Here is a 27634-nt window from a genome sequence, read left to right as displayed (position 1 = left end):
CACTCACCTCTTTCTAAAACTGGGACAATTCTGAAGAATATTCTACTTAATCACATTCTTCCTGATTTAAGTTGAATAATTTAGTTCAATAAAAATTTCTTGAGCATGTACTGAGTGAGCTCTAATGATACAAAGATGAGTAAGATCAAGATAGGTATGCAAGTCACTTTAATATAAATCAAGCACTATTTAAAGGTATAAGCAAAATGGTTTAGGATCAGAGGAGATGGCTTGATCAGGAAAGTTTTTGTGTAAAAAATAAGATTTTTACCCGTATCTTAAAAAATAAGTGTGGTTTCACCAGATGGCCGTAGTAGATGTGGAAGATCATTTTAAGTAGTGGTAAGAGTGTGAAGGTATCAAAGTATATGGAATACTTGGAAATATTTGGAAAATGTGATTTCTAATATGACATAAGAGATAGGATGTGGATGAGAAGCCAGAACAATTGACTGCACAATTGTGCAGAGTTTTGATTTCACTCTATAAGCAGGGAGAAGCTATCCAAGGTGTTTGCTGTGTACTCATGGGTTTGTTTGTTTTAAGCAAATTCACTTTGGTATTGGGAAAATAACCTTGAGAGTACTGAAAAAAAAAAAATCAATTTGAGGGGAGAGTCACTGGGTCGAGTGGCCAGTTAAAAGGATTTCTATAATATTTTATAATAGATAAGGGCCTGCACTAGAAGAGTTATGTACACAGAGAGAAAGACTAGATTAGAAAGTAAAAGAGAGAATATGAAATGAATTGGATGTGGGATTTGAGAAAGAAATGAATCAGAACCTTTAAAAAAAGGTTTATAGGTAGCAAGAAAAATAACCAAAAGAGCTAATGTAGAAACAGTACTCAGACAAGCTAATGTGTTTGATTGGGGATATTTAGAATTTGAGAGACCTAAAGCAGAAAACTTCGATAACTTTAACCACATAGTACTTTTGTCTCTGTGAGTGAGTGGGGATTTGGATTTGGGGGTCATGAACCCAAGTGACAGTGAAGGCATGGGAGCAGATGAGGTCCTTAGAAAGGTCAACACCTAGAGGAGCTGAGCTGAGGAGTGGCTGGCTCCTCACCAGCGCATCGGGCCAGTACTCCCCACGGGCCTTGGCATACTCCGTCTCCTCCGGCCATTGCTGACTTCTTGGTCCATTTCTCAGGCAAATCCCTGCAGATTGCATGGCCTGCAATCTTCAGTAAAAACCTCAGGTCCTAGTGAAGTTTACATCAATAAACTGAGAATAAAAATAGAAGGTAGAGGGGTGCCTGGCTGGCTCAGTCATTAAGCGTCTGCCTTCGGCTCAGGTCATGATCCCAGGGTCCTGGGATCGAGCCCCACATCGGGCTCCCTGCTAGGCGGGAAGCCTGCTTCTCCCTCTCCCACTCCCCCGCTTGTGTTCCTGCTCTCGTTATCTCTCTCTCTGTCAAATGAATAAATAAAATCTTTAAAAAAAAAAAAAAGAAGGTAGAATATTCCCCCTTAGCAATGTGGTTCAATTTTATCCCTGAAAATTATATTTATATATGTTTTGAGTTTTATCATTGAATTAGGCATGTAAAAGCTTTGCCTTTTATGAACTTTGATCATCAAATTATATATGCTTTTTTCTGTTGAAAATAAATAAAAGCATTTCAGATTTTTTTAACAGATAGTGATATCTCAAGGCTAATATTTACTTAAGTCATTCTTACCCCAACATACACTATAGATAGTTTTAAAAGCTGGTGAGAAATCTGTCTATATACTTTACTCTTTGGCACCATTTTCCAGTGTTCACTGTTGATAACTTCTTCAGAATTAGATTACCACTTTGGTTTAGCACATTACCTACTCCAGAAGCTCAACTGTGTTTGAGTATATTTCTTCTTGGCTTGGAAATATTGAGTATAGATATTAAATTCAAAATCTCCTTTCCCAGACATCCAGATGAAAAATTGGGGAAAAAAATCAGTATAAAATTTTAATCGATGTTTAATTAAGTCAATTTAATATAATTTAATATACAATCATCAGTTACCCATGTCTAGCTGTTCCTTGCAGTAATTCTAAACATTGTATTTAGAATGCTAAATACTATCTTACTTTTGTGGGTGATATGGGGGAGTAGGAGAGCAAGGAAGTGATGCATGAATAGATAACCCAAAAAATGCAGAAATCTTTGTGGTTTGTGATATGTGTTATAAGAGAGATTTTAATAAAGCATCCTACAGTATTTCTTCTAATGAGAAAATTATATTCCAGACAAAGGGGCTAGCATAAATTGTTAGAAAGGTAAGAGACAGCACACAGTTTGTTGTGTAAACAAGAAATAAATCCTAGGGGCACCTGGGTGGCTCAGTTGGTTGGGCGACTGCCTTCAGCTCAGGTCATGATCCTGGAGTCCCGGGATCGAGTCCCGCATCGGGCTCCCTGCTCGGCGGGGAGTCTGCTTCTCCCTCTGACCCTCCCCCGTCTCATGCTCTCTCTATCTCATTCTCTCTCTCAAATAAATAAATAAAATCTTTAAAAAAAAAAAAAAAAAAAGAAAGAAATCCTAGAGTGGCCTTCGTAGGGCCTTTAGTGTGTTCCCGTGTAGTCAAATCTCTGAGAGGAGGGACTCAGCCTTTCTCACAATGGCATAAGGGAAAGTACTAGGGATACAGCAGCCGCCGTTGGTCATCCACCGACATTCACCACATTTACCTTTGGAGAACTGACCTCAAATTATTGGAGCTGCTTTGCCAGCAAAGATAAGGAGAAGTTTCTGGGCATTGATACTGCCATTCCTTACCCGCCCTGGTTCCCCCCGCATGACTGACGGGTGCCAGCGTACGGAGAACCCAGATCCTGTGCTGACAGCAGCGCCGATGGTGTGGTGGAATTTATACTCTGGAGCTCCCCCGGGGAATCAGGTTGAGGCTTTGCCTATCTGACGTTATTTATATGCCCTCACTTTGATTCTTCCCCTTCTCTGTCTTGCTCCCCTCTCTCCCTTACTGGATTTTCCTGGGAGCTCTGCCTTGATACATTCCATGCACACAAATTCTTGTCTGGGGGTCAGTTCTGGAAATAAGGCTGAAGATATCCAGGATCATATCAGGGAGTACTGTGAATGCCAGTCTAAGGTTTCTAACTGAAATTTGTTATCTTCCAAGTATTTGGCATAGTTTAGACACTGTCCTTTCTTGGCAGGTTAAATTCTAAATAGAAGCAGGCATGCCCCTAACATCTGTGGGGTTGGAGGCAAGAGTATTAATAAGACCTACATACCATAAATTAACCTAAAACCTCTTAAATGTGCAATATCTACTCTCCTATCTTTTCAATAGTTATTCAGTATTGTAAAGTTGTCCACACTTGTGAATTCAGAATCACCCAGTGAAATACAAAGAGAAGCAAGAAAATGGATGCTTAATGCAAATGGGAAACAATACATTGTTATGTAAGAATTTTTTTCTTATCTAGGTAACACCCAGTCAAACCCTTTCACATTCTAACTATTGGGCAATGATACCACACAGGACCCTTTGTATCATTCAGACAGAGTTTTTATCTAAAAAAGGGTGGGAGGATGTTGAAAAGCATTTCCTTGGGCCCTGAACTATGCTCATCAGGAGAGTCAATGTTTAGGGATATCTAAACATCTGTGCCAGCATTAAGTGCTCAATCCCAAGTATCTGAGGTGCCTATTTCCTTAATAAATAGTGTGTGTGTGTGTGTGTGTGTGTGTGTGCATGCATGTGTGTGTGTGTGTGTGTGTGTGTGTGTGTTTATAATCAGTGGGGCATTCTAAAACATAAGGCCAGGGCTTCACTTGCCCAGGTCTGGGGTTATACTAAACAGAAAATGCTGTTTCAACTTTATTTTATGAGCACCACGTCCATAGGAAAATATGCTGAAACAGTTCTGTTTGAAGGTTTAAAAAGTGGAATCTATACATAAAAGAATAAAGATTAGATAGTGTTTCAACAAGATACAAACTGATACACATGATTTTGTAAGTTAAAATGCATTTCACCAGCTCTGTCTCTTTCATATGAAAAAAATTTACATTGACCATACATTCCAGAATATGTAAGCCACATACAATTTCAGTAAACCTATATTTATACATTGCAAAAAACAAAAAGACATATTTTCCTTTTGTCTTTGAATTCATTACAGTAGACATCATATAATGCCAGTAGACCATTGTTTACTTAGTGGTAAGGAAGAACAGAATTTCAAGAATATTCTTCAAGAGGTATTTAAAATAAAAAGTAGTTCGATTCAGTGATGCACAGTAAGGTTAAGCTAGTGCCCCTTAAAGGATGTTTTATTCTAGTAAAGGACATCGTTTCAAATAATATGGAATACAACGTACATGTTCTAATCCAAAAATGTAAGCTATGCCACAGAATGGAAAAGAATATAACTAGGAGTTTGGAGCGCCCCCCCCGCCAACAGGGTCAGTAAAGCATTTAAGTCTGACACTAACCCACACACACTTAATCTCTCCTCTTTGGCAGGACCACCACGCAAAAGTATCCATTGTTGCTGTTATAACATTGAATTGTGAGAGCAAACATTTAATACTTGTTTGTTGAATAAATGAATAAATAAAAGATCAATCCATTTTGACCGCTGTTTCCAGAATTGCAGAATGAGGAAGCTTACACTACAACTGGATAATTAGGTTGTGTTTGTATACATTTGATCCAGGTTTGGGAATAATTCAATAAAAATAGGACCTCATTATACAATTCAATGTAACATTTGAGACGGTTTGTATCACTTTTACTTTTCTAACCAGCAGGTACCTACACCCGAAATAAACTACCTGCAGTGCTATGGTTAACGGTAACTTGAGTGGGATGTGTTAATAGAATCCTAGGTAATTAATCTGTATTTCCTTTACTAGTTCTCAAATTTTTGTTACACTGCAATGCATTTACACTCCTGATTCAGAACTTCCAGTTCTACTCCTACTGTGAAGAAAAAAAAAAAGTGCATAAGCTATCTTGGGATTTTCAAAACGCTGTGCATCTTGTGCCTGTACAAATCATAAGACTCTTTGTCTGAACCTCGTGTTACTTGCATGGAAAAGCATGAGTAAGTTCTCTGAAGTTCTAAAGAAACGTTAACATGCATATGCTTGAAAGGAAATGAGCCACAAATTACAGAACTTCCCAGCATGCAGGCTTGGCCAGTCTTGGCTCTCAATTCCTTCTAAAACTCTTGGCTTCCCTGAAATAAATGTCATGTGCAGATTTTGTTCATAGCCAAGCAAAGGTGTCCCACAACTTTACAATGGTTTGCCCTGGCTTCAAACAAAATTGCCTGTGTTGGGGTAGAGATTCAAAAAAGAAAAATATGTTTATGTTTATATGACTCAAGCCCAGACACCATTTCTCATTTTCCTTCCAACGTGTTTTTCAAAACCCAGGGCATAGGTCTGCCTGAAAGTTGGGAACATTTTTGACAATAATTTGGAATCTCCTCTACCCTACGATACCAGCTTCAAAATGAATTATGGAAACATTTTAATAGCAGGTAGAGAGCTCCAAAGCAACTGACTACAAATGGACTGTTTTATGCAAGACAGCACTACCTATAGTGGGCAGAATAATTGGTAATGATGGTTTTTAAGGAAATGTATTGTTGCCATTCAGTTGAAAGACAGAAATTTAGAAGAGTAAGATTTAGACAATCATTTAAGAAGAAGAAATAGAAAAATAAAATGCAATATAATGCTTATGAATTGGCAAATGTGAAATGTTTGTAGTCTTCACTTTCCCTCATGGGGAAAAAAGTGTTTGTTTTTGCTCACACATTTTTTTAAACTTTAAATAAGTTAATCTCAAATATTTTGATAAATTTGCAGTTTTGAATCTGTTGAAACTGAATGAATGCTTTTAACTGTGGAATGTAGTAGAGAGAGAAGGCAAAGTTATTTAGATTCCTTCAATAACTCAAAATGTAATTGGAAAGACAAGGTAGACCCATATGTATTAGTTTATACTTGAGATATTTACAAATAGAGTTGGAGTGTTTTAGTCTCCCCACTTATATATCAAAGTTCTCTTAAGGCACCAGAGCTAAATTTCCTTGTCAATTCATAAAGAGCATCCAATCATAACATTCTGTCTATTATCTTAGAAAGCTTGCTGCCTTTCCCTAGGTCTTAAGCAGGCAAGATGTAGCTTGAAATTCATCTGACCATATCGGAAGAAACCAAGAATTCAAGGTTAGTCTAGAAAGACCTAGATCTGTCAGTACTCACGGGGATTGTTATCAGATGGCAAAATTCACTAGAAGAAAATATAAGCTACTCCCAGGATAAAGCAGTTGAGTGTAGTGGCAAGGTGAGTTACCCTGGCTCTCCCCACTTCCCCTACTTCTTGGTCATGAAGTGTGAGCATTTATAAGGTCCAGTTGTGAAAGGGATAAGATCTAGAGAGGAACATGCAATGGCAGTCTGAAGGAAAGATCTCAGAGATCTTGAAATATGAGACTTTAAATGAGATTCAATGAACAACATATTTCTCAAGAAAAAAAGGAAAGATGGTCTTCTCATTCAGTTAGTCAACAGAAAGGACTTCACCATGTAACACTTGCAACAAAAAGTCTGCATTATCTAGGTTAGATAAGAAGGCATATGACAGTCAACTTTCATCAGTTTTAATGTTTGAATGCCAAAATTTACCTGACTCAAAGAGGTTTGTTTTACTTAAATTTTTACTAAAATTTCTAATAAAGTTGTTTTTCACTTTGCCTCTACTTTTCATAAAACAACATAATAAATAAACAAAAAGGGTCAATTGGACACAGATGGTAAATTACAATGACTCTTTTTTCTGGTATATTGCAGGCTAAGGACAATTATGTACAGATATACATAATTCTTCAAAGTTTTAACAAGACTGGCATTTCTTTCCAAGTGACTGCTGGGTTTTGGTTTTTTGGGAAAATAAGGAGAGCAAATTGCAACTTTAACATCATTACATTTTGCAAAGCTAAGAATATTGGAATGGAAAGGAAGAGGATGCTATTTAACATATATGGGAAGAATGAGAAATACAACTAGTATTGGGTGGGCAGGGGAATGAAGAAAGATGGAAATAGTGAACCTGTTCTTACATTTGACACATCATTAGTTTTCATGGAAGTATAATAAATTCCATGCAATTTTTGACATTTCAAGTGGAATATTTGGAAAACACTGGAGATTTATGTGCTGAGCAAGGCCATTCCACGGATATAAGAATCTCATCATAAGAGGAATGCTTGAAGTTGACAGAAGCAGCTTCAAAAAGGCTAGGCAGTGGTGTGCTAGACCTGGTTTGTACAAGCTTGTGAGGACAATTGTTGAAGTGTCAGAAATTTTGCAGCCAATTGTTAGGTGACCATTATTAAAAATTAAACCATAGAAACATAATTAATGAATTATAAGCAAAGGTAATAAATATTCAAAATACATTGCTTTCTACTTATTTTACTTTTCTATTATCTATGCTCTTGAGGTTATTTATGTACATCTACTGGACAATGTATATGTACAGTGTGTGGTACAAATGACAGGTGTCTGCTCTTCCCAATTCCTCACTTAGTGACATAAAGTGGGTAGTTTAAAAGCTTATTTTTATGATAGACTGTTGGTAAGATTTTGGAATTATTTGATAAAGTAATCCCCCAAGTTAGAATGAAATCTTTATAGGAAAAGAGGATCCACGTTACAATTAAAACTGCTCTGTGATAGTTTCTGGTTAGACTTAATGGTAAAAAATGAGGCCTCCTATAAGTGGTGATTGAAAATAAAAGCCTAGAAGTACCTGCATTTCACTTGATTACTATTAAAGAGCCAATAGACTGTTTTCCTTTCATTAAGGGAGGTAATGTTCCTGAGGAATTAATGAGTTTCTTCATCAGTTCTTGGGGTGCTTATAAAGTTCCTTTGAAACAACTCATCAAATGGTCATTTATACCCACTCTAGAACAAGTATGCCAGAGACCTACAGAAATGATCCTTTCCTTCTTTCCAGTTTTCCCTAGGTAAACAACAGAGCAGGCCCTGTTTAACCCCAAAAGGATCAGATTTTCAAATAAGTTGTGAAATTAAGATTCTTCTTAAAACTAATTAGAAAGGGTCCCTTTTGAAAAAGATATAAACAAATCTCAACATTGCATGTTAGAAATTCTGTTAGAAAGGATTTCTCTTAACATGGTAAGTAAATGAGAGAGCCCTCAAGTTATTTCCAAACTCTCACAGGAATCCAGCGCCATTTCAGACCTGCGGTATGGAAAATGGGCTGAAGACGGTGGGAGGATGTTGCAAGGATCAGCCCCAGCACATTCCAGCACACTCCATTCCATTTGCTCAAACTCCATTCCTGAAAGGCCAGAGGATCTCTCTCCAAACCTATTGGCATGGACATATATTTGAGAGTTAATCCAAGAATAAGAACAGCTAAAACACAAGACAGTATTTCAGAAAAGATCTGAGGACAATTAAAAAAAATATTGTTTTCTCACCTCAGAAGAAGCCTCAGTTATTTTGAATAGGAAATCATAAAATTTAAGTTAAGGAGAAACCCAGAATGTCCAGGTTCTCTTAAAAGAGACAACATGTACCAAGAGAAAAAAATAAAGATGAGAAATCCTTCCAAATTCCAGAGGCCTATTTAGTCAGCAGGTGACTTTCCAAATGTTGCTGTTACATTCCATGTATATGTACTCTTAGCCTGAAAAGTAAAAAAAGACGTCAGGACTTAAACAACTTGTTATAGCACCTGGCTTTTTAAATCACAGAAAAAGTTGCCTGTAACCTAGTTTTCTTGTAAATTAGTTTTCAACGACTGTGGTTGAGTTAAAGGATTCTGTCGTAGTAACTTATTTCTGGCGAACTCCAAACACCCATCAAATTCTTCTTTAACCAAAGCAACACAATCTTTCCTCTACCCAAACCAAATCAAGCAAATCATAGAAAAGATAAAAGAGAGCACTCCCCCCGCCCCGAAGATAAAAATGCATGGTGGATAGATTGAAAGAAAAAAATGATAAGGAAGTTAGAAATCACACATGGATAAGGAGAGAAAAGGGCATGCTGCCATAATAAAAATGGTAAACTTTTGGAATTCAATGTCGTCTTTGCTGACTCTAGTCGGTTCAGCCTCTACAATGATCAAAGGAAACATTCTGATGAGGTATGGAGAACTTTAAACAAAGGGCTCTTAGGTGCGGATTCACATGATAAAAAAGCATTCACTCCAGCTCTTCACTAGCTTCTTCAAGAATCTCTTTTAAGACTGAAAGTAAAGTTTATAATAAAAAAAAAAAACAAAACAAAAACAAACTTTCTTCATCCCAATCAGCAAGGCAGGTGCCAGGTGCTGTGACTGTGACTTCTACAATATTGCCCCCACTCCCCCCACGCTGCCCCCCTCTCTCCACCTCCTACCACCTCCAACACCCACCGCACCAAAAAAGGTTAAAGTTAAAGAAAAATGTGTCTCACCTGAGTGCCTGTGAATTCCTGTGCTAGAATTTTTAGTATTTTACCAAAAAAGAAAGTTGGTCATTTTGAAATATATAAAATGCAATCCTATTTAGAGCAACGGTGAAATCAAACATTGTGTGCTCACTGTGAAGTTTGCAACATTTGACAAATTGTAATTCTGTTCTTCGCAAACTTCTAAACACTTCCTGCTAAGTGACAACAAGCTTCAGCAAGTTTCTACAAACCTTCTGCAGCTTCTTCATCTCACTATAAAGAACAGATGCCGTTTAGGGGCTGCTGTGAGCTCTTCTGTTCTCTGTACAATATGTACACGTACAAAAAGGAATTCACATTCGATGAAAATGTGATAGCCAAGGCCTCCAGAAAGCTTTAGCAGTAAGTGCACAGCACTCCAACAGCTGGCCTAAATCAAGGGCTCTCTGTCAATCACTGAGAAATGTGACAGACTTGTAACTTTGTGGCAAAAGTGACAAAATTTACAGTTTTAGAGAATCACGTCAATAACAAAATAATTTGTGTTGTTAAAATATACAAAGATGCTCCAAATTGTTTTCTAACAAGTTTAATGAAAGTGAATGTATATTTTCATATTTAATATTAGAAAAATGAAAAAAGTAGGTAAATAAATACAGTTCTAGTCATTTTCATATAAATCATTAGAGAAAAACATAGATATGGCACTATTTCTTACCATAAGAATTAATGCCAGGAAATTCAAGAGATCAAAAAGGAGCGAGTGCATTCTGGGAAATTCAAGTTTACTGTGTACTTAATTTTCAAGTTTATTTTTTTAGTAGATTCAGTCCCCCAAAATATAAATCTACTCACAGAGTTCAAAAATAGATATTTGCCATACAAAAATTTATTTTATAACATTTTATATGGATTTTATTGTGCATTTTAAAATTTCATCTAATAGCCTTGTAAACAAGGTTTCTGTCAGACTTTGTGTTCTATTCAATAAAACAAAAATCATTCCAAGTCTAAAACAGTGCTTCCCAGACATTGATGTTCTTAAGATCTTGATCTTAAGATTCATCTGTGATATTTGTCAAAAATAGCAATTACTAGGCCTCTCCCCTAGAAAGTCAAAACAGCAGATTTGGATTGGGGCTCCCCAGGCAATAATTAGAATCAGACAAGTTTGTCACACAAAAAAAAGATTGAGAAAACAGATTTCTAAGACATTCACCTGTATACAATTCTAATAATTTTTAGCACTTTAAGGACAACGAAAAGAAAACAAATACATAAATCAAAAAGGCAAAAAAATAAAACAAAATCATAACTTTATAGTAACTGAAATATTTCCATGCCTATTTCTTTAAGTAAGAAATAAAGAATAGGGAGTTTGGAAATCAAGTCAAAAATAGAGGGAAAAATACAGCCTTTATTAAACATACATATCACTTAGGTTTATTAGGTAAGTTTTGATACAAGATGTTCCGTATATATGTATTATACATATACAGGTACATATACATATATGTACCTATACATATATACAATACACATACATAATATATATATATAATACATACATATGGCATATATATACATAATACATATATATGGCCCATCTTGTACCAAAATTACTATTATATCTATACACTATCATATAGTGTGTATATACACTCATATATACAAATATATAGTTTGTGATAAAATTAGATTAGTATATACTAATATATACTGTGTGTGTGTGTGTGTGTGTGTGTGTGTATACATATATATGTGCACTATATAAAAGATCTAATTTTATCACTAAAACTGTATGATTTGGGGTGAGAGAGCCAATATTATGAATTTTTTTTCCCCCGGGAAATAAATTACAAGTGTGATATCATAAATTTCCCCATACTATTCTTTGTCTTGCCTATACTAGATTTCATAATTGGCATCTTCTAGATTGCAATTTTGGTCATAATTGGTACTAATATGTATTATTTCGGTTCTAAAACTTTGATAAATATTTTGATTTAGTGCTTTCATTAATGCTATTTTTGTTAATTTTAATTAATTAAGTTAATAAATGTATTAAATGTGAGAGGCAAGACAATATAGTATTCTATCACTCATTTGCTCTGTGATCTTTAGCAAGTTTCTTGATGTCTCCGAAGTTCATTCCTCTCACTTATAAAATGGTGTTGATAATAGTGCCTGGCTCTCAGGGTTGTTATGGGGATTAAGTAAATTAAAAGATATAAAGTAACTCACAGTAGGGTCTGACACATGGTAACTGCTCAATAAACATTAATTATTAGTAGTAAAAGCAAGATGGCATCATGTCTTCTCAAATAACATGGATTCTACAATGACCACAGAATTTATCACAAAACAGGAAATTTCTAAGAATAACCATGACACAATTAATAATTTCACAAGGACAGGGACACCTGGGTGGCTCAGTTGGTTAAGCGTCTGCCTTCGGCTGGGGTCATGATCCCAGGGTCCTGGGATCGAGCCCCATGTCGGGCTCCCTGCTCAGTGGGGGAGCCTGCTTCTCCCTCTCCCTCTGCCTGCGGCCTACTTGTGCACTCTCTCTCTCTAACAAATACATAAAAAAATCTTTTAAAAAAAATAATAATAATTTCTGGGGCGCCTGGGTGGCTCAGTTGGTTAAGCAACTGCCTTCGCTCAGGTCATGATCCTGGAGTCTCGGGATCGAGTCCCGCATCCGGCTCCCTGCTGAGCAGGGAGTCTGCTTCTCCCTCTGACCCTCCCCCCTCTCATGTTCTCTCTGTCTCATTCTCTCTCTCAAATAAAAAAAAAAAAAGTTAAAACGACAAAAAGGGAAAAAGAAAAAAATAATAATAATTTCATGAGGACAAAGTTGAAAACCTGAACAATACCAGGAAAACTCCCTGTCACTTAAATTTTATTAGATATGTTTTAATTATTTAAGAAAAAAAAATAGGCTAAGTAGAATGAAGTTAGGATAAATTTATAGAATTCTTAGCTAGAAGAGACTTTAGAATTATGGAGCATCATTTTGCTATTTCACAGATAGGCAATTTGAGGACCAGAAAGCAGGAAGGATTTAACCAAATCTTAATGAAAAATTGGTTTTAAATCTGGTAAGTAGATGGACCAGAGTGACTTGGTTTTGTAATTCTGTTCGTCACACATTATCGTCACAAGATAATTCGATAAATTATTTCTTCTTTGCTTTGTTTTTCCTAAGAGAGAGCTAACAAAATTTAAACAAAGAACTAAGTTTCTAGCCAGGTACGCTGGATTTTATTGTTGAGGGTCAGTCCCAGAAAAAAGATGGGTAATGGGGAGGATACAAAAGGAGATGGTGCCATTCCAGGCTGGGTGAACACTTGGGGTTCAATCAGAACCTCTTGGGGCTGGGCGGGTGGGGCTGGGTATATTTTTAAACGCCCTTAGGTAAATAAAATATGCACACTGAAGATAGGCTTGAAGGCATTCTTTTCCTTTCTTAAGGCAATCATATGTTAATCTTTTGTTTTGTTTTGTTTTGTTTTGTTAGAACCACTCCTCCCTACCCCCAACTCCCTGCTGAGTTTAAAGCTGATTCTCCCTTCTGGTTGTAGAAATAGAGCTGGTGGCCTAGGAAAAGCCAACCCTCCTGCAAAAAATATCTACAGAGGATGCTGCAGAAATGGACACAGAACTCCAGTGAGGCCAATCAGAGCCCAAGAGGCTGAATTTTCAGGCTTGGATTTTAGCTACTAGGACCATCTCTTTTACTGAGCTAGGGCACTGATAATAATCTTAAGAACGTGCCACTCTAGAGGAAGTGAAATGCAGAGATGAGCCCATGGGACATCGTATGAACCTCAAATTTAAGCTACATTTGATACCAGAAAGCTTTCAAGAGCCAATCAAACGGTATTTTGCTTACGCCAGTAAAGACCAGATTTTTGTATCACTTACTAACTCACCTGTAAATGTACCTATGTCACCTTTTTGGACACTGAGGTGAAGGCCCTTGCCTGTGTGGCGATTGGCATTGGAACCAGAACAGGCCTGGGTCTGCAGACAGAACTCAACAACTGATGGCAAAGGAGGAGGAAAATGAGACAGGTCTGAAATACGACCAAAACAATGGTTCTCAGCCTAGTTGCACATTATTATAGTCACCTGCTGACCTTTGAAAATATACTCAGCCCCTCCCCTATAAGATTCTAATTTAACTGATCTGAGGTGAAGCCTACACCTCAGATGATTCTAGTGTGAGGTCAGGGTTGAGAACCATGGCCTAGAATCCCAAATGCATTAGGAAAATTTCTCATTTCCTGATGACTAATGGGGAGTCCTCTAGCGCAGTGAGAAAGAGCCGGGGCTGTGGCTTCATGTGGGCCCAAGTTCAAATCTTGCAGTGCTTCTTGCTAGTAAGTTTGCACAAGTCTCTTAAACTCTTGAAACACGAAGTTGGTTTGGGGTCTGCCCTGTTTTAAATGTATAGAATGGGAATTACAGGTTCACACTGTGTGAAGATTGAATGAAACAATGTAGCTCTTTTTTTTTTTTTTTTTAAGATTTATTTATTTATTTGAGAGAGAGAGTGAGAGAGAGCGTGCAGGCGTATGAGGGTGAGAGGAAGGGGCAGGGGGAGAAGGATATAGAGAAAACCGAGCAGACTTCCTGCTGAGCTCCATCCCGTGACCCTGAAATCATGACCTGAGACAAATAAACAGTTGGATGGATGCTCATCTGATTGAACCACCAAGCAGGCATCCTGAAATAATGTAGCTCTTAACACAGGGCTTGACACATAGTAAGTACTCAAGCGTCAGCCGTCTGTGCTGGTGAAGGAAGGCGTAGTACAAAGGCGGCCGCGCAGGCTGCAGCCGCAGAGCTCTGTACTCAAGTACTCAGTGTGTGGCTTTGGACAAATAATTTCCCAGTTCTGAGCTTCAGTTCTGTAAGTTACTCAATGGTACAATAAAATGATGCATTAAAAGACGTAAACATACATCTTTATTTGGTTACATATATCAGATATGGTAAGTGACAGTGCCTAGAACACAGTAGTCATTTAAATCTTAGTTTGCAGTCTTACGTTTTAATTAAAGCACAAATACAAGAAAACCACAACTTTTCCAATTATAGGAATAAAAATTTAAAGTTAAGTGAATTTGTGGGAGGTTTCACATAAGCATGGGAAGCACATGCTAGAAAATCGATTGCCGTGGGTGAATTCATACTTCCGAAATAATTAACAGGAATCACAGATCGCCAGGGACAGAAGGTACAGAATGACAGCATTAACAAAGAAATACATTACATGAGAAGTTAAACTGACCTTTCCAAAATAGCAGGGTCAGGCTGAAGGGTGAAAAGTATTTAACAAGAACACTTCTTACAAATGAATGAGAAAAGAAAAACAACAAAACAAAACAAAACAACCGAAAACACCAGAGTGATTTCTTAACCAAGCTTTGGTAACCTGTCCAGTTGAACTCATTCAGACATAATGGTGCTGGTTACAGGGAATGGCTGAATGAATTGATTACTTAGTGAGCAATAAAATACATACATGAGAAAATAGATACACACATACACAGGAATAAATAAAATAAATAATGAAGATCAACTCTAAACAGAAACACTGGTTGATGGCATTTCCCCATAAGTCCATACTTGGTGGACGGAAACATTGAGTTGCAGCAGTTCTGTGTATTTGAAGAATATTTTTGAAGAGTTCAACTTAACTGGGAGCAGACCTGTCACTTGCCTGCCTTGTTAGAGCATCTGATAACCTACATAATTAGCAGAGGACAATGAAAGTAAATCTAAGCTTAGGAAGTAGAAGTAGAAACTTGAAGATGGAATTTAAAAAACAGCGGCAAATAATTATTCATTAAATACCCTTTGACTCTCCAGTGTGAAATAAGACCAGTATTGAACAACACAGACATAATCATGACAGGCGAGTTTTCTGAGATGCAGGAAGAAGGTGAGTCTGCTCTCTGGAAGTGGGGTGTCAGCTCCGGGATGAAGGTTTGTGACTTCTCCAGCAGCATTCACAGGAACCCTGGATGTGTCAGCCAGGCCTGTGTACTCTTTGCACCCAGCCTCAAGTCTCAGTTTTGAAATGTGTGAAAATCACCAAATTAGACAGTGTCATGTGAAACCATGAACATTTTCCTTCTTGTTTTTAATTATTAGAAATTATAATTGACCTGTGTAAGCGATGCTTATTGCATTACTTAAAGAGCCGAGCTCTTATGCAAACCCCTTTCATTGTTAATGAAGAAAGGGGTGTTTGCTTGGGAAACCTGAGTGTGATAGAGATGTCAACTATGGAAAACATAACATTTTTATCCCTGAAACAAAGAATAATTTTTCTGCTGTGTATTTTTTCACTGAGGCACCATATGATCTATAACCATCTGATCTATAAATCTGGTTTCCTTTACTCCTCTGAAAAATCTCAGGGATTAGCAATATTCTTGTTCTTTCTTAATTACCTTCCTCATTTCCAAATTAAGCCTATCTTTTTAATAATCAATTTGCATTCAAGTTCTGAATTCCTTCATGGCAGTAAGCCAAGAATGAAAGAAAATATTGTTAGTTAAAAAGGCTGTAAGTGAAGCTAAGGAAGCCTGATTTATTTTTGTCCATTCTTACTCATGCGTGCTTCAAGAGGGGTTTTTCTTAATTTTTCTTCAGTCAGTTCATCTTTCTTCCTTCCTATAAACTTTAGGTAAGACAGCTGGATACCTTGGGATTCTGCATCTTCTACATCAGCAAAACTCAAAGTCTGTGCTATGAGAGGGGTGTGATTCTGTTTAATCACAGTGTTACATAACTCTGCAGATTCTCTAAGGTGTAGTGATATTTAGAGGTGACAGTAAAAGCATTACAATTCCACCAAGTGTTATACAGAGAAACCATGCACAAGGAAGGCTGAACCCTTTTAAACAGCTAGTAGGAACATAATGAACTATTTTTTCCCCCTCTCTGCAACATTTTGAACAAACAAAAATAGCTAGTTGAGATTTTGGTCACAAACTTGAGATGCTGTTAAAATATACCTATTAAGCTGACAAATAAATCCTGCATACTATTTATGGATGTTCAGTACTTTCATAGAATATACATTAAGTAGGAATGAAAAAAAATTCAAATGGACTAGTGTGCAGTAGATATTTTTAGCCCTTCTTTGAATGAAAAATACATTGACACATTTAGGAACGTGGCTAAATTCCTTGCATTATTTTTCTTTTAAGTGTTCCTGAAGCCCTTTGTCAGCACAACAGGAGGACGAGAGACAGTCGTACGAAGAACAGCCGTAGCTGCAACAGTAGTAATAGCAGCCCTCGTAGGATTTAGGTAGTGTTTTTAAAAATAAACATCACTCATAGTATCCTTATGAAATTGGTTATAACGGAGAAAGCTACTGTTACACAGGTAAGAAAAATCATGTCATAGTGAAAATTTAAAGATGATATAGCGTTTTATAAAATTCTGACTTTATAAAGTTTCACCAGCAACTCTGAAATTATAGGCTAGTCAAATATCCAGCGTGGCTTACTAGCAGATCTTAAGACTTATTCAAATACAGTAATTAAGAGAGTTGATAGCAATTAAGTTGTGTTGATGGAAGGATAGCATAATTCAACCTCCCTTCAAGAAAACTGGGAAATTACAAAGGAGCAAAACAACAACAACAACAACAAAACAAACAAACCATGCCGTAAGAATGGAATTTCAATAGAAATATTAGTACTTGGGATCCTTCTACTAAGAGCTGATTCCTGAGGTCCCAGAGCAATGCGATACAAATCTGCTTATGCATTTTGCTAACCCCTACTGACCTCACAAAGTATGCTGGCATTGTTGGGGTAGGAATATAATATCTCTATATCATACTTAGGAGTAAGTTTTCACATAAATTTATATAATTCAATATTCTTTCAACTTTATATTATCATTTAAAATCTCTTTTCATTTCAAACTTTTCCCAAATCCCATCACTATTATAAAGTCACATCCATAACTACTGAGCAAATGTTGTTAAGCAATGAGTTTTAGTATTTTTTTCTGCAAGATTCCTTTCGGCCATATCCTTAGTTCTTGCTATAGTCTTAGATGCCTCTCTAGAAAACTACCATTTGAAATCTTCCCAAGATGGGGGTGTACCACCATCTTGGAAAATAAATGAGATTTTAGCAATATTAAATAAGACTGTAGTAACGAATCAAAGAAGGAATCACCTTGTAATCTTTCCTGGAGAATATGAGGAAGCAAAAAGTCTACTTTTATATAACGATTCCCCAATTATAAAAGGTTCTAAGAGAAAGATGGCAAATTTGTGGTACTTATGATACTTCCTCAATATGGAACAGCCACCTCCCCTCCCCAAACATAGTAAATAACATTCATTTGTCAGGACCTTTTTTTTCCTGCTGAGTCTAAATATGGCCTCTGAGCTCTCAATACTGCAATCCAGACAGCCTTTAGCAATTGTTGGCACATAAATTTAAGTTTGACATCCTAATCTATGGGAGAATTTAAGATCTACTAAATAGGAAAGCCAATCTCACAAAAATAGATTGTTATAGAAGAGAATTCATAATATCATAAAATGTCACTTCTAGCAAATCCAAGGGAGAGATTAATGCAGACCAAACAGCTCATGTCTCCTCAATTTGAGAATCTCCCTCTTAGAACATTATCCAAAAACTTACTCTAGTTTCTTTTGTTGATACTGCTGCTACTTTACTATTTTGTTTGCTTGGGGTTTCAATATCCAAAAACCAGTATAGCTGACTTTAGTTTAAGAATTTAGATTAATAATGCCTTTATGCACCCCAATTTTTCTGGTCTGCTTAATGCAAAATATATGGTTTATTGTTTGTTTGTTTTACTGTTATTTTGCTATGTTTTGACTTTAAAATAAACTTTCCAAGCTGAAAAAAACTTCCAAGAGATTTTAACACAAATGACAAAAGCTGAATATATGCCCCAGAAAAAGCTGTTCTTCCACTATGGTGACATACAATGTTCACGGCATCTGATACAAAGTCAGAATCTAATCTACATTTCTGAATGAATAAACAGTAAGAGACACACCTTCAATAATATATCCAGTCAGGATAGTATTCATCAGTCTCTGTCAAATGACCCTGAAATATATCCATTTGTCCAGGCACTTCCTCATCAAAATCTAACATAAAAAATATCTGAGCATTCTTAAGTTCACCCACACTTAATGACACAGAGAAATACTTAAGATGTATTGGTGCCTAAAGAAAACCCTTGCTTTAGGAAAAGAAACAGATAAAAAGTGCCTTAATCCCTTGTGCCGAATGGTTAGTGAAATTCTGAACATTTTTATGGCACTTGTTCTGGAAGTAACAAGAGCAGCTCATTTAACAAGCTGATAAATATTTCTTAATGAGCCTTTTTGTACCAAACTGATATTTCTAATTAAAATAGAATGGGGGCATCTTGTTTATAAGAATGTGGGCTCAGAATCCATTTAGATTTTCTTTAAATTCTCAGAAGAATTCTATTGCCATCGCCCAAATGGCTTAGGTTAAATACTATGACTCACTGAGGGAACAATTTGGGAAATGCTAAAATTATAAAAATGTTTTCCCCCTTAAAAGAGCATCTGAACCTGGCGCTGTTGATAGAATTATACAGGATGACTTCTCCTGGGCTCTAGGAACAACAGTCCTCCCCCAAAACTTTTGGGCCTCTAAGTCAGGTACAATGGTTCTCCTTCCTGTTCCGGCGGGAACATACTATACACTCCCTCCAGCTGTGTCCATTTACCAGTGGCGTACTCACCTACCACAGCTTGCTTTACATTCCAATACAAAATATATCTACTCAACACTCAACAGTTATATTTGCAGAAGCTGTTTGGTATATACCGTCTGTGTGGAGAGTACAAAGGGGCACACATTCCCTCAAACAATTTATAATATCTCAGAGCTGGCTATGACAGGGTGTCAAGGTAAGAGCCAGACAAGACTTGAGAGGCTAAAGGGACTCCTATGACCTACTTCAATGGCTGGAAAAGGCTTAAGATGTAAGGTAGCACTTCAAAGAGGCTCTGATCAAGTATTCCTTGCTATTTATTCCTCACGAAATTCCTTGTGGGGATTATTTACGCGACATAAAACGACCACAAAATCTCTGTGGTTTCCAACAAGTATTTATTTCTCATTCATGGCTTGTGTTCACTGTGGGTCAGCTTTATTTCTGCTCCAAGTTCAGAGAGCATTCTCCCTGGACTCAGGCTGATGGAGCAGTCGTGAATGAAGCCTTGCCTGTCCTTGAGGCAAAGGGAAGAAAGAACGCTGTGAGTCATGCACTGGCTCAGAAACCTCTGCTAGGAAGTGGCTCATTGCTTTCCCTCACATTTCATTTGCCACTGCTAGTCACTGGGCGATACGTAAGTTGAACAGTGCAGGGCTGTGTAAGCCTCTTCCAGGAAGGGGTCTACAGGGAGAAACACTGAATACAGTAGAAGTGTTCCAATCTTCCACAGCAAGTCAAAGTAATCTCCAACGCTAATTTGCACAAGGTAGAGGAAGGCCAAGAATGATTTTAGTCAATTCTATTGCATAAGCAAGCAAAGACAAGAGCCATAGTTATTGGGCACCTCCCAGGCTAAGGGCTTTACATAATTGTTACATAGAATCATCTCAACACAGAGTCAGATGGAATCAGCTGCTTTATTTTACAGGGGAAAAAATAACCATGCTAAGGAATGATAATGTTAGGCTGAAGGCCATAAATATCAGATCGCCAGTGAATCTGATCCTTTAAGCCAGGTATACAGAGTGTCATCCTCCTTATCAAAAATATTTATTAAGAACTCATTTATATGTGACAGGAATTAATGCAGACATAGCCCCTTTAGAGTCGACAATCATATAGGCACATTTAGTATATGCATACTTTTAAAAATGACAGAATAAAACATGAATACAATACCCACGTCAATGGGAAAATGTTCACAGTCCATAAAACAAGGTAAGAACTTATGAAACTTATGCATATATAATAAGAATAGGAACAATAGAAAGAAATCCATTCAAGTTTTCATTAGAGGACAAAGGTAGGTGGAATCTCCAGGAAAACTAATATGGTTTCTTAATATTTTTAAGTAGCTCAACAAAAGGGAAAAGAGTGGCATTCACATCCTCAACTTTCCTTGCTCTGAGAATACTAAAACAACAAGGCATTTTTATAATCATGTGCACGCATATTCCCCAAATCGACTTGGTAATTAATGATTAGGCCTGTCAGTCTCTACTTCTACAGAATAAATACACTTATTTCTTTAAACTACAGTAACTCTCCCTCGATAATGCTTATCACAAATAAATATTTTCACTTTTATTCTCTATAGTGTCTCCCATCTGCACCCTTTTTTGTATACATAATTCAGTCAGTGTCCTAGGCCTCACTTATCCACACAAAGCCACGTTTCTGGTTACACATTTGACTCTCACATCCACAACATGTTGAACCACAGCCTGAGTAGTTGGACTCTTCCAATCTACAGAACCATGGTTATTAAATTTCAGTTTCACAAGTATTACCTAAGGTACTTGTAAGAAGAAAAAATGAAAAAAGAAGATTTCGTCCTGTTCGTTCTCCATTCTGGTTCAATCTCTTCAATATAGAGAAGGGTCTAGGAATCAGCAGTTTAAATTAAGCCCTGGGGTGGGGGAATCTGAGGGCTTTCCCAGGTCCCAGGAGGAACGCTGATTCTCTATTGCTCCTCCAATCTAATGCCACATTTTGATGGGAATTTCCAAAGATGTTTTATAGCAAATTTTATTATCTCTAGCTAGAATTTATCTTCATTCTGCACTGTAGGAGTGAATCACTGAATCCTCTTATGAATTGTGCATTCTTGGGTTACTGTGACCCAAGAAGCTATGAGAATGTGCATATTCAAGGTGAATTTTCAGACTCAAAAAAAAAAAAAAGTTTGTTTCTTGATTACAACAAATACCAGCTGATGGAAAAGCAATAAAAATACCATGGAAGGAAACTCAGGAAAATGCAAACAAGTTCAGTTTGCAATGAAAAATTCTGATTTGTCCAATATACAATATGAAAATTTGACATAATTAGGGGTGCCTGGGTGGCTCAGTTGGTTAAGCGACTGCCTTCGGCTCAGGTCATGATCCTGGAGACCCTGGATCGAGTCCCGCATCGGGCTCCCTGCTTGGCAGGGAGCCTGCTTCTCCCTCTGACCCTCCCCCCTCTCATGTGCTCTCTCTCTCTCATTCTCTCTGTCTCAAATAAATAAATAAAATCTTTAAAAAAAAAAAAAAAGAAAATTTGACATAATTTTTGCTCAGATAGGTAAAAAACTGCTATAAGGATCCTGATGTGCATATTTTCAAAACAAACAATGATCTGGCCTATACCATTAACATCTGGGTAAAGGAGGAAAGAACTTCCTCACCACATCTCTTCACGTGCTCTACTTCAAGCCAAGCTTGGCCACCACTGAAGGTCCCCTGAGCCTGCCCTGGTTCCATGTGCCTTCTCCCTTTGTTACTTCCCAACTGTTCCTTCACCTCAGCATGTTTGAATCATGACTATTCCTGAAGACCCAGTTTCAATGCTACCTACCCATTATATCATCTACATCCCTCCAGCCAGAAATAACCAATTCCTCCAACTTCCTCTGGTACTTTCTGTCTGCTCTGACAAAATTAATTGGTTTTACTTTAATTATAATTATCTTAATTCACAGATGCTGATTTCTTACTATAAAGCCAGAGCCAAGGACTTATTTATCTTTATATTACCTAGAGTGCCTAGTACAGACAAATATTCCAGTGTGTATAGAAAAATAGATCAGTGAAGAAAGAATGCATATTAAAATACTTTGATTACCAGTAGCTTCTCTAACTGGATGTAAGTGGAGACATAGAAAAAATTGCTAAGAAAACATCTTAATAAAGATGAATATTTTGATTGTTTTAAATCAAATTATCTCAAGCTCAACATCATTGACATTTTGAAGCAAATAGTTCTTTGTTGTGAGGTGATATCCTGTGCATTGTAAGATTATTAGCAAGTGTGTTTGGTCTCTATTCATGAGATGCCAGTCACAACTCCTCCTTCAGTTGTGACAACCAAAAATGTCTCCAAGATATTGTCAAATGACCCCTAGGGGTACAAAATCACCACTGGCTGAGAAGAGTATTTTAGAGTATAACTGTTTTCTTTCTTTCTTTTTTAAAAATATTTTATTTATTTATTTGACAGAGAGAGAGATCACAAGTAGGCAGACAGGCAGGCAGAGGGAGAGGGAGAAGCAGGCTCCCCGCTGAGCAGGGAGCTGATGCAGGACCTGGTCCCAGGACCCTGGGACATGACCTGAGCTGAAGGCAGATGCCTAACTGACTGAGTCAGCCAGGCGTCCCTCCCCTGACCTTTTTTTTTTTAATGTAATTTAATTTTATTATGTTGTTAGTCACCATACAATACATCATTAGTTTTTGATGTAGTGATCCATGAATCATTGTTTTCATATAACACCCAGCGCTCGTACTGTATAACTATTTTCTAAGACTGTACAAGAAAAAGCCATGTATTTACCTGTTACTCATAGAGAATGGAGAAAAAGTCCAAGATATAGTAAGCACTCTCATAGGAAAGACATCTGTGACACAGAGAATAATATTTAATGTGCAGTCTCATAGTTACAGAGAGAATGAGGAAAATGACAGAAAACTTGAGATGAGCAGCTTATATTATTTTCAATAGGGGAAAAAGGTAGATACTGAAAATCTGTGTTGAAAATCTTGTCCCTGAAAAAACAAGTCTTTGAAATATTTCCTTAAGTTGTCAGAATTTAGGAAGAAATAGGTAGCACTAGGATTAAACATGCATCCATTAAGGTCAGATTGTGCCATACTGACTTCACTTCCTTTTTATGACCATATAAATAAATTGGAAAACACTGAATTTAAACTGTAAGAAATTTGATAAAAACTGGAACGATACCCTTTTCAAAGGTGTTGGAGCAGACACCGAATGCCACCCACTTAGGAGTCTTTCTTCAAGAAAATGTATGCAGTAGATAAAGCAGGAGACCTTCTAGCACTAAGATCATACAGCTGCAGGTAGCACACCACATGCAGGTCACTTCTGGTCTCACCGACTGGACTCAAGGGGAAGAGTTCTTGGTAGTTCAGTCTGAGGATCATAGAGGAGTGGAAACTCACCCAGCAAAAATACATAAAATGAAACCTGAAAATAAGGACACAGCTGGGCGGAGCAAGATGGCGGAGGAGTAGGAGACCTGGATTTCGTCTCCTCTCAGGAATTCAGCTGGATAGGGATCAAACCATTCTGAACACCTACAAACTCAACAGGAGATCAAAGAAAAGAATAGCAACAACTCTCTGAACAGAAAAGCGACCACTTTCTGGAAGGTAGGACGTGCGGAGAAGTGAATCCGAGGCGATATTCAGGAGGATAGATGGCCGGGGAGGGGCCTCCGTCAGCCGCTTCTGGCAAGTGGTAGAGCCGCGGAGCACAAAATCGGAACTTTTAGAAGTTGGCTCCGCTGAGGGACGTCACTCCGGTGGCTAAGTTGGGGGTGGAACCATCGTGGGACAGTGTGGACTCAGGACCCTCGGGGTCACAGAAAGACCGGGGGTGCCTGAGTGCAGCAGAGCTCCTAGGTATCGGAGTGGGGAAGCTGGCTGCAGAGACAGAGCCCAGGCGTGGGCTCTCAGCTCGGGGTTGCCATAAACCGTGATCCAGGGCACAGTTGGGCCACTGCTCCTCCAGCAGGGAGCCAACAAGCGGCAGATCCGGGGAGACTCACCTTCCTCCCCCGGGAGGAGCGGCGCGGGAGTGAACGGCAGGGATCTGCGGGGTTTGGAGACTCCACACGGGGTCGGGTGCCAGAGATAGAAACGCGTGGTCACAGGCAGGGTGAGCACAGAGTGCGGCCGGAGACCGGGGAGACGGGAGTGACTGACGGCTTTTCTCTGGGGGCTCACTGAGGAGCAGGGCCCCGAGTTCTCGGCTCCTCCGAGGCAGAGATTGGGAGGCCGCCATTTTCACTTTCCGCCTCCAAAGCTGTACGGAAAGCTTGCAGGGAACAAAAGCTCCGGAGAGCAAACCTGAGCAGATTACTTAGCCCGGACTGGGCAAGGGCGGGGCAATTCCGCCTCCAGGAAAGACTTTTGGGAACCACGGCAACAGGCCCCTCCCCCAGAAGATCAGCGAGAACAGCCAGCCAAGACCAAGTTTACCAATCAATGAGAATGGCAGAACTCCAGCGCTAGGGGAATACTGCACATAGAATTCATGGCTTTTTTACCATGATTCTTTAGTCTTTCAAAGTTAATTTTTTTTTTAACTGTCTTTTCTTTTTTTTTTTTTTGAATTTTTCTTTTTCCCTTTTTCAACCAACATCTTATCAATCCCTTTTTAAAAAACATTTTTATTTTTCATTTTTAGAGTCATATTCTATCCCTTCATAGTAGTTACCTGTATTTTTGGCATATATATATAAGTTGTTCTCTCTTTAAAATTTTGAGATAGTTTCTTCTAACAGATCAAAATATGCCCTAAATCTCTAGTGTATGGTTTTTTTCTACTCCCCTGCCTGATCACATTCTCTCCCTTTTTTTTTCTTTTTTTTTTAAAATCCTCTTCTTTCTTTTTTCAAACAACTTCTTATCAATTCCTTTTATAAAATTTTTTATAATTTCCATCTTTACAGTCATATTCCATCCATTCATCATATCAACCCTTATTTTTGTACATATATAAGTTTTTCTTTCTTTAAAATTTTGGGAGGCACTTTCTTCTAACAGACCAAAATACACCCAAAATCTAGTGTGTGGCACTGATCTATATACCAGCCTGATCATATTTGATCACGTTCTGTTTTTTTGTTTTGTTTTGTTTTGTTCTGTTTTTGTTTGTTTTTATCTTTATCTTTTTTTTTTTTTCTTTTTCTTTTTTCTCTCTTTCCCTTTCTTTTCCCACTGCTTCAGGTCTTTTCTGATTTGTTTAGTGTATATTTTCTGGGGACGTTGTTACCCTGCTAGCATTTTGTTCTCTCATTAATCTATCCTCCTCTGCACAAAATGACAAGATGGAAAAAATCACCTCAACAAAAAGAACAAGAAGTAGTACCGACTGCCGGGACCTACTCAATACGGACATTAGTACGATGTCAGATCTAGAGTTCAGAATCATCACTTTAAAGATACTAGCTGGGCTTGAAAAAAGCATGGAAGTTATTAGAGAAACACTTTCTGGAGAAATAAAAGAACTAAAATCTAACCAAGTAGAAATCAGAAAGGCTATTAATGAGGTGCAATCAAATATGGGGGCGCTAACTGCTCGGATAAATGAGGCAGAAGAGAGAATCAGTGATATAGAAGACCAAATGATGGAAAATAAAGCAGCTGAGAAAAAGAGATAAACAACTACTGGATCACGAGGGCAGAATTCGAGAGATAAGCGATACCATAAGATGAAACAACATTAGAATAATTGGGATCCCAGAAGAAGAAGAAAGAGAGAGAGGGGCAGAAGGTATAATGGAGCAAATTATAGCAGAGAACTTCCCTAACTTGGGGAAGAAAACAGGCATCAAAATCCAGGAAGCACAGAGAACCCCCCTCAAAATCAATAAAAATAGATCAACACCCCGACATCTAATAGTAAAACTTACAAGTCTCAGAGACAAAGAGAAAATCCTGAAAGCAGCTCAGGACAAGAGATATGTAACCTACAATGGTAGAAACATTAGATTGGCAACAGACCTATCCACAGAGACCTGGCAGGCCAGAAAGGACTTGCAGGATATATTCAGAGCACTAAATGAGAAAAATATGCAGCCAAGAATACTATATCCAGCTAGGCTGTCATTGAAAATTGAAGGAGAGATAAAAAGCTTCCAGGACAAACAAAAACTAAAGGAATTTGCAAACACGAAACCAGCCCTACAAGAAATCTTGAAAGGGGTCCTCTAAGCAAAGAGAGAGCCTAAAAGCAACATAGACCAGAAAGGAACAGAGACAATATACAGTAACAGTCACCTTACAGGCAATACAATGGCACTAAATTCCTATCTTTCAATAGTTACCCTGAATGTAAATGGGCTAAATGTCCCAATCAAAAGACACAGGCTATCAAACTGGATAAAAAAACAAGACCCATCGATATGCTGTCTGCAAGAGACTCATTTTAGAACCAAAGACACCCCCAGATTTAAAGTGAGGGGGTGGAAAACCATTTACCATGCTAACGGACACCAAAAGAAAGCTGGGGTGGCAATTCTTATATCAGACAAATTAGATTTTAAACCAAAGACTGTAATAAGAGATGAGGAAGGACACTATATCCTACTTAAAGGGTCTATCCAACAAGAAGATCTAACAATTGTAAATATCTATGCCCCTAACATGGGAGCAGCCAATTATATAAGGCAATTAATAACAAAAGCAAAGAAACACATTGACAACAATACAATAATAGTGGGGGACTTTAACACCCCCCCCCCCCACTGAAATGGACAGATCGTCTAAGCAAAAGATCAACAAGGAAACAAAGACTTTAAATGACACACTGGACCAAATGGACTTCACAGATATCTTCAGAACATTCCATCCCAAAGCAACAGAATACACATTCTTCTCTAGTGCCCATGGAACATTCTCCAGAATAGATCACATCCTAGGTCATAAATCAGGTCTCAACCAGTACCAAAAGATTGGGATCATTCCCTGCGTATTTTCAGACCACAATGCTTTGAAACTAGAACTCAATCACAAGAGGAAAGTCAGAAAGAACTCAAATACATGGAGGCTAAAGAGCATCCTACTGAAGAATGAATGGGTCAACCAGGAAATTAAAGAAGAATTAAAAAAATTCATGGAAACCAATGAAAATGAAAACACAACTATTCAAAATCTTTGGGATGCAGCAAAGGCAGTCCTAAGAGGAAAGTATATAGCAATACAAGGCTTTCTCAAGAAACAAGAAAGGTCTCAAGTACACAACCTAACCCTACACCTAAAGGAGCTGGAGAAAGAACAGCAAATAAAGCCTAAACCCAGCAGGAGAAGAGAAATAATAAAGATCAGAGCAGAAATCAATGAAATAGAAACCAAAAGAACAGTAGAACAGATCAACGAAACTAGGAGCTGGTTCTTTGAAAGAATTAA

General features: G+C 37.8%; 1 long non-coding RNA gene across 1 annotated transcript in view; it reads right to left on the bottom strand.

Annotated features, from left to right (window-relative positions):
• Positions 1–6734: 6734 nt before the first annotated feature.
• Positions 6735–27634, bottom strand: part of LOC116632252 — a 28684-nt gene continuing 7784 nt past the window's right edge. The window contains exons 2-3 of the long non-coding RNA XR_004299375.1: positions 8486–8694; positions 6735–8372 (exon numbers count right to left, since the gene is read on the bottom strand). This is a non-coding gene — a long non-coding RNA (uncharacterized LOC116632252). The remainder of the gene's footprint in view (positions 8373–8485; positions 8695–27634) is intronic.

The sequence above is a fragment of the Phoca vitulina genome, unplaced genomic scaffold, assembly GCF_004348235.1.
Source record: "Phoca vitulina isolate PV1807 unplaced genomic scaffold, GSC_HSeal_1.0 scaffold6, whole genome shotgun sequence".
Taxonomy (NCBI): Eukaryota; Metazoa; Chordata; class Mammalia; order Carnivora; family Phocidae; genus Phoca; species Phoca vitulina.
The sequence above is the reverse complement of the archived record's forward strand: the minus strand, read 5'-3'. Positions and strand labels throughout refer to the sequence as shown.